The sequence below is a fragment of the Glossina fuscipes genome, unplaced genomic scaffold (genome assembly GCF_014805625.2).
Source record: "Glossina fuscipes isolate IAEA_lab_2018 unplaced genomic scaffold, Yale_Gfus_2 112, whole genome shotgun sequence".
NCBI lineage: Eukaryota > Metazoa > Arthropoda > Insecta > Diptera > Glossinidae > Glossina > Glossina fuscipes.
In genome coordinates this window covers 7,360,895-7,374,937 of record NW_023998455.1, presented here as the reverse complement: position 1 = coordinate 7,374,937, position 14,043 = coordinate 7,360,895, and the positions used below count along the sequence as shown (strand labels likewise).

At 33.2% G+C, this 14,043-nt stretch overlaps 1 protein-coding gene across 4 annotated transcripts in view; it reads right to left on the bottom strand.

Annotated features, from left to right (window-relative positions):
• The window catches only part of LOC119639106 (putative uncharacterized protein DDB_G0282133), a 149,502-nt gene that overhangs the window by 66,202 nt on the left and 69,257 nt on the right, over positions 1-14,043 (bottom strand). The window contains exon 1 of one of the 4 annotated variants that reach the window (XM_038036314.1): positions 6,409-6,541. The exons of the other annotated variants lie outside the window; for them this stretch is intronic. The gene's annotated coding sequence lies outside the window, so the exon portion shown is untranslated. Of the gene's footprint in view, positions 1-6,408; positions 6,542-14,043 lie in introns of those variants that run through there. 4 annotated transcript variants of the gene reach the window in all.

Sequence of the window (14,043 nt, the reverse complement as noted above, 5' to 3'; positions counted from 1 at the left end):
TCATACAAATACTTTTTCCATCTTTTTTGTGTGTTAGCCAAAAGGTTCTCCTTTAACTCGGATTAGCTGCTCTGACCCCTGCTCAATTTTCATTACTTTGCACCCCTCACTGGTCAGAGCCAAGTGGAGGATTGCTATACATATGGAAAATAGTCTGCAGTAGAACAGAAGCAAACCATCTAAGCAGATACTAGGAAAATCCTTCATTACATGTAATGGATACTATAAACAACAATATTAAAAATTTCCATTTTAGAAGTAAAAAAAAAAAAAAAAGTTGCATTTTAATGGCTGTAGAAAGATAAGGAAATGGTATGAATAACTAACTAACTTGGTGACAGACAGAAGGCATAAAGAAGGCAACCAACCAACCAAGCGACTGCCTTGAGATTCTGGCCGTTACAACATGTGTGTGAGTGAAGTGAAAAAAAAAGAAGAAAAAAAACCCCAGCAGAGAATTAAATGCAATCAATATGTTTCTGGCTTAGTTTTGCTGGCTTGCATTCCATAGCGTTATTGTCATCGTGCGCTTATTTGTAGGCCTTAGGAAATGCTTGGTTAAGTGTTTTAAGTTAAGAAAATTTCAAATATTAAATACGACACCAAAATGAGAGTTTTAATCACTTCATTTGTAAAGCATTTCGTTTTAAGACTTTCGGTTGGTTACAACGAGCCTAGATAGCCATGCAATTGCTCTAGTTAATCAATGCAATGCTTTAGGTGGGTATACATGCATATATATGCATATATATATATATATATATCTATATATATGTTACTCTTAGAGAGTTAACAACATTGTCCATATTAAGGTGGTGCGAATTCAAGGAATACCATAAACTAAATGTACGCACAAGAAAACACACAACTAATAATGTTACGCATCTATCTATATCTATACCTTACATGGTACATATGTTATGTATGAATGTATGTTGGCGTGATATTGACAGCTTACAATATTAGCAGCAGCGGCAGCGGCAAATGGCTGATATTGTACAATTGCTACCATTTTTTCTTCTCTTCTCTTCACATCTCTTCACTTCTCTTCTCATTTCTTCTTTTTTTTTTATTTATTTATTTTTTTTTTTTTTTTTCGTTTTCCTCAATCAGCTACTGTTACAAGAAGAAGAGGAAGAAGTGTTGCTGTAGTTGTATCTAAAATTGAAAAGCAACAGACTCGGAAAAAAAAGTATAGAACAGAAAAAGGACAGAAAACACAAATATTTTGACTGCGTGTATAGTTATTAGCAAAACACATTTGTGCTTTAATGCTATTTCTGTTATAACATGTTGTTGCTCTGTTGCTTTAATTTTATTTTTTTCTTTTTGTTTTTTGTTATTAGCTTTGCGTGTTTTGATTTGTTTGTTAGCTTAAAATGTATTGAAAATATTTCATGCATTTTTAGTCAAGAAAAAAAATTAAATATAAATAATCATAAAAAAAAAAAAAGAAAAAGAAATATAAAAACAGAACACTCTGACCATCTAAGGCCGTTAACCAACAGTTATATAGTAATTCTTTTTTCTGCTTGATTACCAAAACAACCTCTTGATGGCATTGCTGGCTCTGACTTTACAGCGCAAAATTAACTTAATTTTTATATGTATGTCTATGTGTATATGCATTTATATGTATGCGTGTTTGCATTATATATAAAGTGTGCTGAAATTTTATGGTTAAAACAATTTTTAATTAAATTGTTAAATTTGTTGAGTGTTGTTGTTTACTGCAAACGTATACATCAAACCATAAACTAGCGAGGAAAACTTTATACCAACCAAGCATTGATGTATTTAGTGCAATTTTTTTTCTTTCTGATTTGTTTTGGATATAAAGAACAACACAAAGCATTGCTAAGTGATGCAATTGCAAGCATTTTGCAATCATATCATATCTTACGAATATATTTGTTCAGCGTTGCTATTGTTTGTTGCTGTTATTCATTTTCACCATAATACGAAATCGTTTGGAGAATTCTTCCTTAATGTGCATTTTGCGCAAACGTATGTTTGTTTTTGATTAAAAGAAATTTTTATGAATTTTTTCTGCTTTTACATAAGTATACGCTGGAGTTATTCCAAGTCAAAGCGAAAATTGAAGCTTTGGGATAGCAACAACCTACCTGCCCACGACTTTTAAGAGCGCTTTGCGTCAAACTTTAATTCCGGATTTCGTTGTACAGTTGGCCTGAATTACTTCAATGCTACGCAAGTTTTAGTCGAGGATCGTACGAATCCCTTCTCCATTCTTCTTGCTGGTTTTCTTGACATTTGTTCGTTGATGGAGGGGAGTCGTTTTTGAGGATATTACAGCTGCTTGCATAGTTTATATCATAGTAAATATCAGCCAAATAAGATGCAAAACTAAGCTCGCCAGCGACTGGCATAAATGTCAGTAAAAGGAGTCTACTTCTTATTTGCAAACACGACCCTGTAAGCAACTACTCTTTGTAACTCTATTATGTTAGGTGAGCTACTTTTGTAGTAAATAATGCAAATGTATTGTAATGCTATTGCGTACACGATGCTTTGGATAGATGAGGCAATTGCATGTACCGTGGTAAGCTAAGGCTGCATCGCTCGAAATTCTGAATGATACCTTAAATCTAACGGTAGTGCCCCCCTTCATGGGCAATGTCTGCATATGTCCGCATAAGTAAGCGCAAAGTACCATTAATGTCAAGAGTCAAATTTTATTCTACCTTCTGAGGTTCATCCCTCCCCTCTCCACTTTGTGTATCCTATTTATTTATATCTTTGCTGTAGTGTGATAGAAAGTTTCAATTTCAGTCATTAAACTCATTTTATCTCTGGTTTGATTACAGGTGTGGTCCGCTAATTAGTTTCGGTCTTTGTCAGAGAGCAATGGAAACGGATCTATTTTGTATCTTAAACCAGATTGATTGAAAGTAGTGACATAATGTGCTGGTAAAATTGCATTTTGTCCAACAACTACAACTCAGCAAACTTAAGTGCCAGTAATCTAAGGTAATTTGCGTTCAAAGTTACAGCAGCGCGTGCTGCCCGGACATACAAAAAAACAAATAAAACAAAAAAAATAAAAAAATCATTAGAAAAAATAAGTAAATAAAATATAGAAACAAATTATACACCATACCCGGTACCCGGTTTGGCATGTGCACATGTGATTAAAAAAACTATTGTATATCAGTTTAAATTATGTTTGTTTCTGGGCTGTGTCACCCGACGACGAGTGTGTTTCTTGTTCGTATAATATAACTAAAGCAAAATCAAAAAAAAAAAAAAAAGTATAAAAATGCAGCTTCTTTGTTTTCTTCAATTTGTTGCTTGTTTGCCTTCTATCTCGTTCTCCCCAAAGAAAAAACTCACAGATTTATGTTAATGGCATCAAATATCAGTAATTTCACTTGGTCTCAACCATATCAGTTTTCCGTATATTTGAATTTTATCTAAGCCCCATACACACTTACATACATACATATATATATATATATATATATATATATATATATGTATATATATATAACTGAAAGTATTTTGTGCTTCGAGTTAACGATTTGATTTTTTGTTATTTGCTTTTTCAATTTCTATGCTTTCTTTATATACAAAAGATCTGCCATAAAATGCTTTTGGCATAAAAGGAGCGTTTCTTTTAGTTTATAAACCAAAATAAACTTCAAAAAGAAGCAAAAAACAAAAAAAATCTTATACTTTATCTCTATTTATTTTACAGTAATTGGTTTTATTTGTTTGTTTTCCATCGGTTTCAGACAAATCTCAACCAAACCTTAAAAAAATCTCTTTTTGTTTTTTCGTTATTCTGCAGACCTCAGCTAAAATGAAATTACTATGGAAATAAAAACCCTAAAGCTTATTAATGTCATTGTTTAGCAGGAAATCAGTTATAAAATAACAATAAAACTTTGATAATGCGGTGGTATTGCAGGAAAATTGTTTAGCGATCAGTAACTAAGCCGAGATTGAATCGGTAGGTAGCCTGATATACGTTATGGAAGTACGTAACGAACAAGAACTTAAATACAATGCAGAACGTTACGTGGCAACCAAGACGGAAATAGGGCTTTCCTCTTTTGCTCTTCTCAATTATAAATTAATTTCGATCAAAATTCCGCTAAATGTGTATGATGTGACGGCAACGAGTCAATATAACATTTTAAAAAACTGAAAATTAGAAAAAACTAAATATTTGCTATGAAATTGCGATCTCTTGTTTTGTATCGTATAATTGGATTTTTCTCAACAAAACATGATATAGATGCTCATGCGAATGAAAATTAGTGCTTTAAGAGGCATTTCGAAATCCCTTTATTGCATAGGAATTGTAAATTCCCATAAATCTTTATGAATGGTGGGGAAATATCTTTCCATTATACTGGTGAACTTTGGGAAAATAGAAAAAATAAAACAAATATATTTTCCAATTAATGTATTAAGCAATTACATCACATCGTGTGGATCGAATAATACGAATGAACCTTTTTTACTAAGGCTAAAGAAGCTGCAGTCACGGAATACTAGCAAATCAAGGAGCAAACTACATAAGTATGATGTTCTCGTTATTCATTCATTTAATTATTTAACTATTTATTCATTTATTTGTTTGTTTATTCATTCATTCGTTGTGCTCTACACTATTTGTGGTGCAAGGACTAGAAAGACTTAATATGGAAACTTCTTTTATTATTCCGAACAATTCGGAATCACTTTTTGAATCCATCGAAGGTCGGCTGTTCATCTGTCCGCCTTTGTATTCTTCAGCGTCCTACATTGACGTGTTTTGGCCAAAGGGTGAACGCTATTGGATACGCGGTTCAGATCGGACACATTTTTCGACCACGCTCCATATAAAGCCTTATTTTGAGAAGTCGTCAGGCGTGTTAGACCAAGTGGTGTAGGGCATTTACAGTAGGCTGTTTCTCGTTATACTGTTTCTAACTGTTTAATTATCTTTTGCTGCATTTCGAAAAATTATTTGGAGTTTTTGCTTTAAATTAACAATTAGCACCACAAAAATAAGTATTTCTAAGTTTGGAGTTAAGCATGATATCAAAACTAATGTTTTTTAGTTTTTTTATTACTGCCCCACAGGAAGTACAGATGTATTGTTTTATACACGGACTATCCAATGGAAGACATATTGAATGCGTGCGCAACTTATGTTCAATAAGTATTCGATGTGATAATGAAATGGGTAACCGAAAGAACAGTTTGAAAAAGAAAAATTGTGCTAGAGCTGAACTCAATGCCACGGATGATAATGAGATTGATTTCAAAGACAAAGGATAAGAGTGTTTTGAAAGCGGGCTACATGCAAAAGAAAACAATTCCGTTGTTGATGATGAATTTTCTTTAAGCAGCAGTGATCATCGAGAAGAGAATGCGAGTCGCATAATCGATCATGCAAAAGGTGGCACCGAATTGGAAATTACCAAAAAAAAAAAAAGAAAAAAATGATGCTCTGTTATATTTCGAACTCACTCTCACTCACTCACTCACTATCTCTCTCTCTCTCTCTCTCTCTCTCTCTCTCTCTCTCTCTCTCTCTCTCTCTCTCTAATGTTTAAACATGATTAATGTAAAGCAAATCCAATTTCATGTTTAGAGCATCAATGCTAAGAGCTAAGATAACAATTGATCGGATTATTCAACGCATAATTTGAAAATTTATTAATTTTTCTCCTATAAACTCGAATCATATATATTGATGGCGAGCATATAACGAGATGACAAATTTTATTGCCGACATTTATCTGCTCCAGCTATTATTATGCTTTAGATAATGCGAATCCAACAATAAATAGTTGAAGTCATATATAAATCAGTTGTAATGTTTCGTTGCAATCGCATAAAAGTCAATCAAGCAAGTAATATACGTTACAATAAAATATATTATATGCGAGCCATAAATTACCTAAAATTTGTGCAATATTGGCAAGCAAGAGAAAAAAAAAAAGAAGAGATCCTAATTTTAATAAAAATTTCGTCCCCAAGGCTCTCTAACACATATGCATTTTCTAATTTATAACCGATACCATAAAATTACTGAAGATAAATATTATTTTCTGAAGGCTACTTGTCACTCCATAAATACTGAAATGCAGAAATCGAATAAATTGAAATCTTCGAAAACTTTCAAATCGTATATGGAGGCAAATGTGTGTCATTAGCATAGTAAATCACAAAAATATAATAAAGCATTTTGCACAGCGTTGTCTAAAAGCTTAGCACATCGATTGAATGGAGAGAAAAAGTATACCGCACAGTGAGGTCAAGCTAAACTGCTAATTTGCACGTCCAATTTTATAGTTTAATGCCAGTCGCTAGCCGCCAGCCGCTAGCCGCCAGCCGCCAGCCACAAAGGGTAAACAGTATGCAGATTACACATCAAGAGTCAATTCTCACCTCTACATTAAAGCATCATATACGGCGGCGGAGTAACTACACGTGTTCAACGACTGCTAATAGTACTTTTCATCCTCTTGATTGCGGCCAAAACAAAAACTATGCTAAGACCTCAAAACGAAATCATGGAATTATTGCTGAAAAAAAAAAAAAAAATTAAAACTTGTTGTTGCTATTGCTTGCATATATTATGGTTAAAAGAAATAAAAAAAAAAAAAAATAATACTTTTATTCTGCATTTACAAAATCTTTATGTGTGTGTATACACGTTGAAGTGCCGGCCAGCTTAGCTGCATTTTATTGATTTATTTATTTATTCATATCCAGTCACACATCGATAAATATGTATATGTAGAGAAAATATTATAATAGATTCCTAAATGCATTTATACATAATAGAAATGTTTGCAGGTGTATGTATCTTCTGTGAGTATATAGCTTTGAACAATGCTAATAATGTCAAATGACTTTAACGGTGCTTTGCAGCATGTTTTCTCTAAAACGTTCATTGGTTTTCATCTTCATCATCATCGCTGGCATACGTAAAGATGGACTCTTTTGAAAATGTGTACGTACGAATGTGTTGATTGTATGTCTGTCTTGCAGTTGTTACTCTGTGCATTTGCTGTCATGACTTTTAATAAGCGATGTGATATTTATTTTAATGTATCCTCAGAATATGAGTTAAGAGGATGGATGGAATTTCAAAGAAAATTGTTATTAAAACGCATAAAAACAGAGGAGAGTCATTTGTAAAATCTATTATAGGAAAGCGTATCCGTATTCACTTAAAATTAAGCTTTTTGACTCCATTTGCGGAACTTTATAGCTTCGTTGAGATTAAAATTTTCTTACTAACCTGCTTTATGCTTTTTGCCATGCAAACCTCGGATCTATATAAAGTTTGATTTTTGCAAAAACTATATTCATCTGTTCACTGCAAACGATTACTCGCTTTAGTTGGATGTCTACAAGAGCATCCCAAGTGAAAGTTGTCTGAATTGGTGCAAGGCAGATAACTGGCGCCTTCCCAAAAAAGGTACTTTGGAGAAATGCTTAGTCCGAAATTAACGTCCGTCTACCAAAAAAAGTAGTAAAGCATTTTGCGAAACAATATCGCACATGAAGCGTCTCAGATCGCTGTAGTTCTTTGTTAGTACAAGAGGAGAACATTGTTCTCGGAAAATGCAGCCACCGACCATAAATATTGTTAGTAATGAAAAACTATCAAGCAAAAATCTAAAAAAGGTCCAGCTATTGTGTTGAAAGCAATCGCTATGAAAATATGTTTTACCAGACATCAGTTGCCTCCGTTGAATTACTCAAAATCCTCTTTAGGAAGAGCTCCTCCGACAACATTTACTTGCCCTGCCGAGGTCAAAGGACCTACGACCTTCTTAGTAAATATAAATAAGGCCCGAAGCAGATGTAGAAGTGACGAGAACCGACTATTTCTTCCAATAGAAAGACTGTGTCCAGTGATGGGTAGCGAAAACTATTTGTAAGGCGAGTAAAGCTTTCGCCTTTAATTACGATATTTGTATTGTGTTCATCATCACTCTTAGCAAAGCAAAAGAAAAAAAAAAAAAAAACACTGAAGGGGAAAAGAGTAAGAAATAACTGTCATAAAAACAAATGGATTTAACGCTTTTAGATATTTTTTTACGCATTATTTAACCTCATGCCATTCATTAATCAACTATTAAGATCCTAAAGGTTTCGGTCATTGTCGGCTGAACCATTTATGAATACAAGTCGACCATCAACAATGCCTTACGTTGAAGTATAAGCAAACAATGAGAAGAAAATCGCCCTCAAAAAAAAAAAAAAACAAAAAAACGATTAATTAAGAAATTTTTTGTGTTTGTAGAAAAAAAAAGGTTCGAAAAGGTATAAACTAAGACCTTGAAAAATATTAAATAGTTTTTTAAAATACCTTTGCTTAAGTAACAGATTGAATAGTAAAGTTGTTGTTATGTTGGATAGTGACATCCCCTGAATGATTGGTCATATTAAAAACAATAGAAAAAGAAGAAAATGGAAAAATGTCTTATATAAAAATTATTTGAGATTAAGGAAGCTATTGTTAAGAAAATTTAAAAAGAAAAGTGTTGGGCGGGGTGTGTCGGTGACGCTCCGAGTGGGCTGGAAAAACAAGCGAAGCCCACCTGATACGGATTGCTAGTTATGTGGATATTGAAGGCAATGAAAGGTACGACGAATTAACTAACAGAAGAAGTAGGTTAAAGGATAAAGAATCTGGCATTACTCTAGGTGCACAAAAAATCGGCTAACTATTGGAAGAATAGAGTAAGACAACGGCAGACAAAAAGATTTATTCAATCTCACAGTATAATATATCGACAACTAGAGCTACAGAAGAGTGACCTTCGCTTGGTCTGACTGGCTTCTATACGGGGCACGGCTCTCAAGTTTGAGGACCCGAAGTTTAGGTAAGTAAGCACAACTGGCTTTTTATGTTGCGGTACTTAATACAACAGTAAGCGGTATTGTAAAAAAATACTAATACTTATGCTGCCATGTATACGCTAGGCTGTTAGCAAGAGAATTCTCTTCAAGATGTGCGTTTATTGGCTCAGCATGTGCACATAATAATAATAATAGTAGTAGCAATGAGAAAGCCGACACATTCTCTGAAAATAAGGCTTATGGAGTACGGAGTTAGTAAAAGAAAAAACCATAAAATTATCTATGATACCATTAACTTGGACATATTAGAAGAAGAGCCACCAGCAGAGATGCTGGCAAGATTTAGCACATCTGTGCTAATCAACTAGTAGACAAATATAGTTGTATTTCTTGAATTAAGCTTATTCTCATCTATTAGCAACTTTTTTATGAACAACATTATTTTCCGTCATTTAAAGTAAATGCAAAACATTCCAATCTAAAGAAAAAATCCAAGAATAGTTATTAAAGCAATTTTTGTTTTCCTTTTGCAAAACATTTTAATAGAAGTCAATTAAAATTGTTGTCATTGTTAAACCCTAAATTAGCACCGCTTCTGTATATATATATATATATATGTGTGTGTGTGTGTGTATGTGTGCATATCTGGTACGTATTGCATAAGTGGCATAAAAAAAAAATATGCCAAAAATTTTGATCCAACAAGCACTTTAATAAATGATCAGACTGACCAATGCGTCCAATCACAGGTTTACGAAATTAATGCAGAAGAAAAATAAAAATAAGAAAACAACAAGAAAAAATGGAAAACGAAAAAAAGTGATTGACCGGTTACAACATTTTAAAATAAATGACTTTAACGAAATGAAATTTTTTTTCGGTTTTTGTTTTAATGCTATTTTTTTTTTTTTTTTTTTTTTTTTTGTCAAAATGTCAGTCCGTGTGGAGTGTTTTCGTTGATACGTATAATTTTGTTGCTTGCAGTTTTTCTTTTGTTTTTTCTTATAAATCCTTCATTCAAAATACTTAAATAAAAAAAAAGAGCAAAAATTAATGGTAACAAATGGGGTGTGACTGCTATACACACTGCCAAACATATATTACACTCGTACTCGTGCATATTACATATGTCAGTGTATTATACATATGTGTGTAAGTAAGGAAAGAAACACTTGAATAAAAGTCAATTTTAATTACATGTCTGCCACAAATAATCACTGCATATATATTTAATGTACACATACTTCAGCTTTAAAACACCATAACCAATAACAAGAACAAGCTTAACAACAATAAAAAAAACAAACAAAAAAAAAAAGAAATAAGCGAAAAACAAACAAAATGTGTCACCGAAATTAAAGGTTTTCCAAAATTGTTGTATTGGGATGATTTACATCAGTCATGCTTTTGAAATCATAGACTTTTTTTCTTCGTTGATTTTCTTTCCTGGTTTAGTTTGTTTTGATTTATATATATATTTTGTTGCTGGATTTGTGCCTAAGATTTGTCAATTTAACACTATCGAACGTCACACTTGTTTTGCATGCTTTTTAATGCAAGTTTCTTTCATGTTTGTTTAGGAAAACGACAAGAGCTGGTAAATGGGCTCGGCTTTGAACTGAAACAAGTACGTGCCTATAAACGGCTTCGATCTATGTATGCGTTGACAAGTACAAATATTTTGGGTAGGAGTATATATATATATATATATATATATATATATAAGTGTAAAATTTAACACTTTCCCTAAACTGTTAAGGAGGTCTTGTTTTTTCATTGCAAAAGTAGATAGATATATGTGGGAATAAAATTTTGATATCTCCTATAGCAAGTGAGGCTTGTAACCGACAAACAATGAAACGAATATATGCTTAATTACGCTTAAGTCTAATAACGAGACCACAACTATAAGACCTTTGCGTAAACATATAGTTGTGTAACTCATGCAAACGTTATGCAGTTATGCAGTTTGCGCAGCTGAAAGGTTGTATCCTTTTTCAACAACACTTAACATTGCACTCAATTTCTATTTTCTACTAGAGCTCGACGATATTCATCTTCATTATCAAAGCGCATAAATGTTCGGTAGCAGAAGTTAAGCCTCTTTTTCTTTATATGCACATACACATATTTATATATATATTTTGTGTGTTTTGAAATTTTCTCCTCCCAAAATTGTTTTCATCCATCAATAAATTATAATTTATCCCACTTTTGTGTGCTGTGATGATTATATTGCTGTGCCGAGAACATAAATATCTATCAACTGTAAAATACCATAATTTCTCTGCAAAAGCTTTACATAAAATAAAACCCACACACATACCAGACATTACAATATAATAATATCGGTATAACAGCTTATGACATATAACCGAGACTGCACCTGTTTTTTTCCCCTCCACCCTCTCTTGATAATACAATGGAAAATGGTTTTATGGCAACAATGATAACCACAATGTAGCGACGACAACAACAAATAACTCATGAAATACACAATTCTTTTTAAATTCAGACATCGCTTGACTTTTCTTCTATTTAAAGAAAAAAAACAATTTTCTTTATATTTTTTTTTTTTTTTTTTGCTTTTAGGAAATATTTTGTTTTCCCATTCATTCCGCATTGTCCCATCATCAAGGCGAAGGCCAACGTTTAAGATTTTCTTTCGTAAGCCATAATAAGCGATTGTTGTTGTTCTTTTCAGTTTAATATCTGATATTGTTACTGTTGTTGTTAACAAATTGTTTGTTAGTTGAAGACCATAAAGAATGGATTTTGCCCGCTTGGCGCCTCAATTCAATGGAATTTTGCAGCAATTGTGGAGGCGTTTTCCGTTTTATTTAAATACAAGTTATTTTACTACAAAGCTCTAATTTTGTATTATCGTTCGAACGTATCTTTTAAGCTACAGCTCATAGTTGTTATTTACCTGTAATTTAAGATTATATTCTTGAATATTTCGCAAGAACATAACACGCAGCACAGGGTTTCGCCGATTTAATCATCCGCGGAAGTAGAAGCCATGTCCTAGTAATAATTGATGAAAGATTTTCAACCTGATGAATATGAATATGAATATCTTCTCCGTGACCAGAAGCGATCGTCAATGGTTGTACAGTATTTCCTCTCACCACAGAAAATGTTGATAAATGCATAAAGCTCAAGAGGATATAAAACAAATAATTAGGTAGAACGGATTAACTCAAACATGTCGAAATAAAAAATGAATGATTGATGAGTTGCTTTTAAATGGGTATATAAAAGCAGAATATTTCCTGTGTGGGGGAGACATTTGACGACCAAAATCGTCACCCATTTTGACGTCAATCCAAGTGTCAAGAATATTTAGGTGTGTGGTCCATATTGTAGGATTAGTATAAGATATTATAAAGTAAGTGCAAGATGTCGTAAAGCTATCAGCTCTTATTCGAACTTGCGTTATTAAGCTTTAATTAGCGTATGACTAATTGGCAACGCCAATCAAAGTGAGAAGCCGCCGTAAAGTGGGGAGAGATAGAATAAGTTCTTGGGGTTTTTGGTTTCTGAAAGCGCGAGTGTTAACAACCCTCAGAATTAACTAATGCTTGAGAAGGTCCGCAGCAGGCGAGAGCTATCTGAATAGAACGAAACTTGGTGTGTTACTATTTCAAGTGACGGATGTAGCCTATGGCCAGCTGTTTCTTGCTTAACCTAAAATTTCTAAATTTCATAAGTACTCTGCAACGGAAGCAATCCGTCAGTGGATAAACGCGCGTAGATTCGGTTCATGGTGGGAGATGCAGAGAAATAAGAGATTTTCATGGAAAATTCTCTCTCTGGGTTGTCGGAGAGCGAATCTCTCACAAAATTTGTTTTTTTCTGGTTTTACCTGAGATAGTTGCATTGTCACACTCGAACTAATCAATCCTTCAAAAAGAATGATTGTTAATACAAGCTCTCGTAAATAATTGAAAGGTAAATAGTCGTTCGGCGAAGTCTAAAAGAAACCATCCTCCGCTATTCCAAAAATTCAGTGATTCAATGATGCGAACTTAATTTCAGAAAGAGAAGAGAAGGAAGCATTTTTGTGCTTCACTTCGCTTTCATTAACAACAACAAAGGCTATAAATGAACCTAAGTTGTTCGAGTAAGAGCACTTCTTCCAAAAGTAACCGCAAACTCTCCTACCGTTACTTGGGTTTTTTCGTTCGAATTTTCCGAACGTTTGGAGAATTCTCATCGTACCGATGAGGTCGAGTAGGGGGAATGTGTACCAATTTTACATTATTTCTCACAAGAACTTTGCTTCATTGTTTCTTGGCAAGGACAAGTAGTAGGTTGCACCCGTGCGGATGTACGCCCGCATTGCATACATATCGAAAAGTGAAAAAATGTTTTGATTTGAGCTAACATTCTGGATTCATTTCAAATCAAGTGTGGAAGTCGGCATTTCCTACACAGTAATAAATTACGTCAAGAAAGAAGAATGGGTTGTTCAACGCCCATAAAAAATGCATTGAAAAACAAATGTATTTTGGAAAAACACTTCAAAGTCCTCCTTCAAAGAGTAATAAAAAAGAAGAAGAGAAGAAGTAAAGAAGAAGGAAAAACAAAATCAAATTAATAAATAAAATTTCTTGCAATTTAATTAATAAAGACATTTTAGCCATAAAGGTGCAAATTGAACCTACGCATAGCTATATATATTAAAAGAAATAAAGGGGGTGTATGTGTTATGCTGTGCGATGGTATTATTGCTGCAGTTGTTTAGTTGCTTGATAAACAAATAAATCAACCGTAACCATAACAAATATTAAGAGTAACAGTAACTCAACAATAACAGCAACAACATGACAGTGCAACACCCCCTCTCCCCACTCTGCCTCTTTATAAAGTATAAATTTATAGAAGGCTTTCAATTGCTTGAGGTTGTCTTGAGTACATGTTTGATATTATTGTAGGCGTTTATATGTGTGGTTTTGTGTGTTTGTGCATTTTTCTTCTTTGTTTTTCTTCTGTTGGTTTGATTTGGCGAGAAATATCACACACATACATTTAAAATTAATTAAGTAAATTTATGTCAGTTTCTTGCAAATATAAATAAATTTCACTGCGATTGTGTTTATTTTATACGACGGTTTAAATTGTTTGTTAAAAAGAAATTTCACATAACATTCGTAGACAAAAGTGAGTCAATTATCTCAACGCTCCGCTCTTAACACTCGT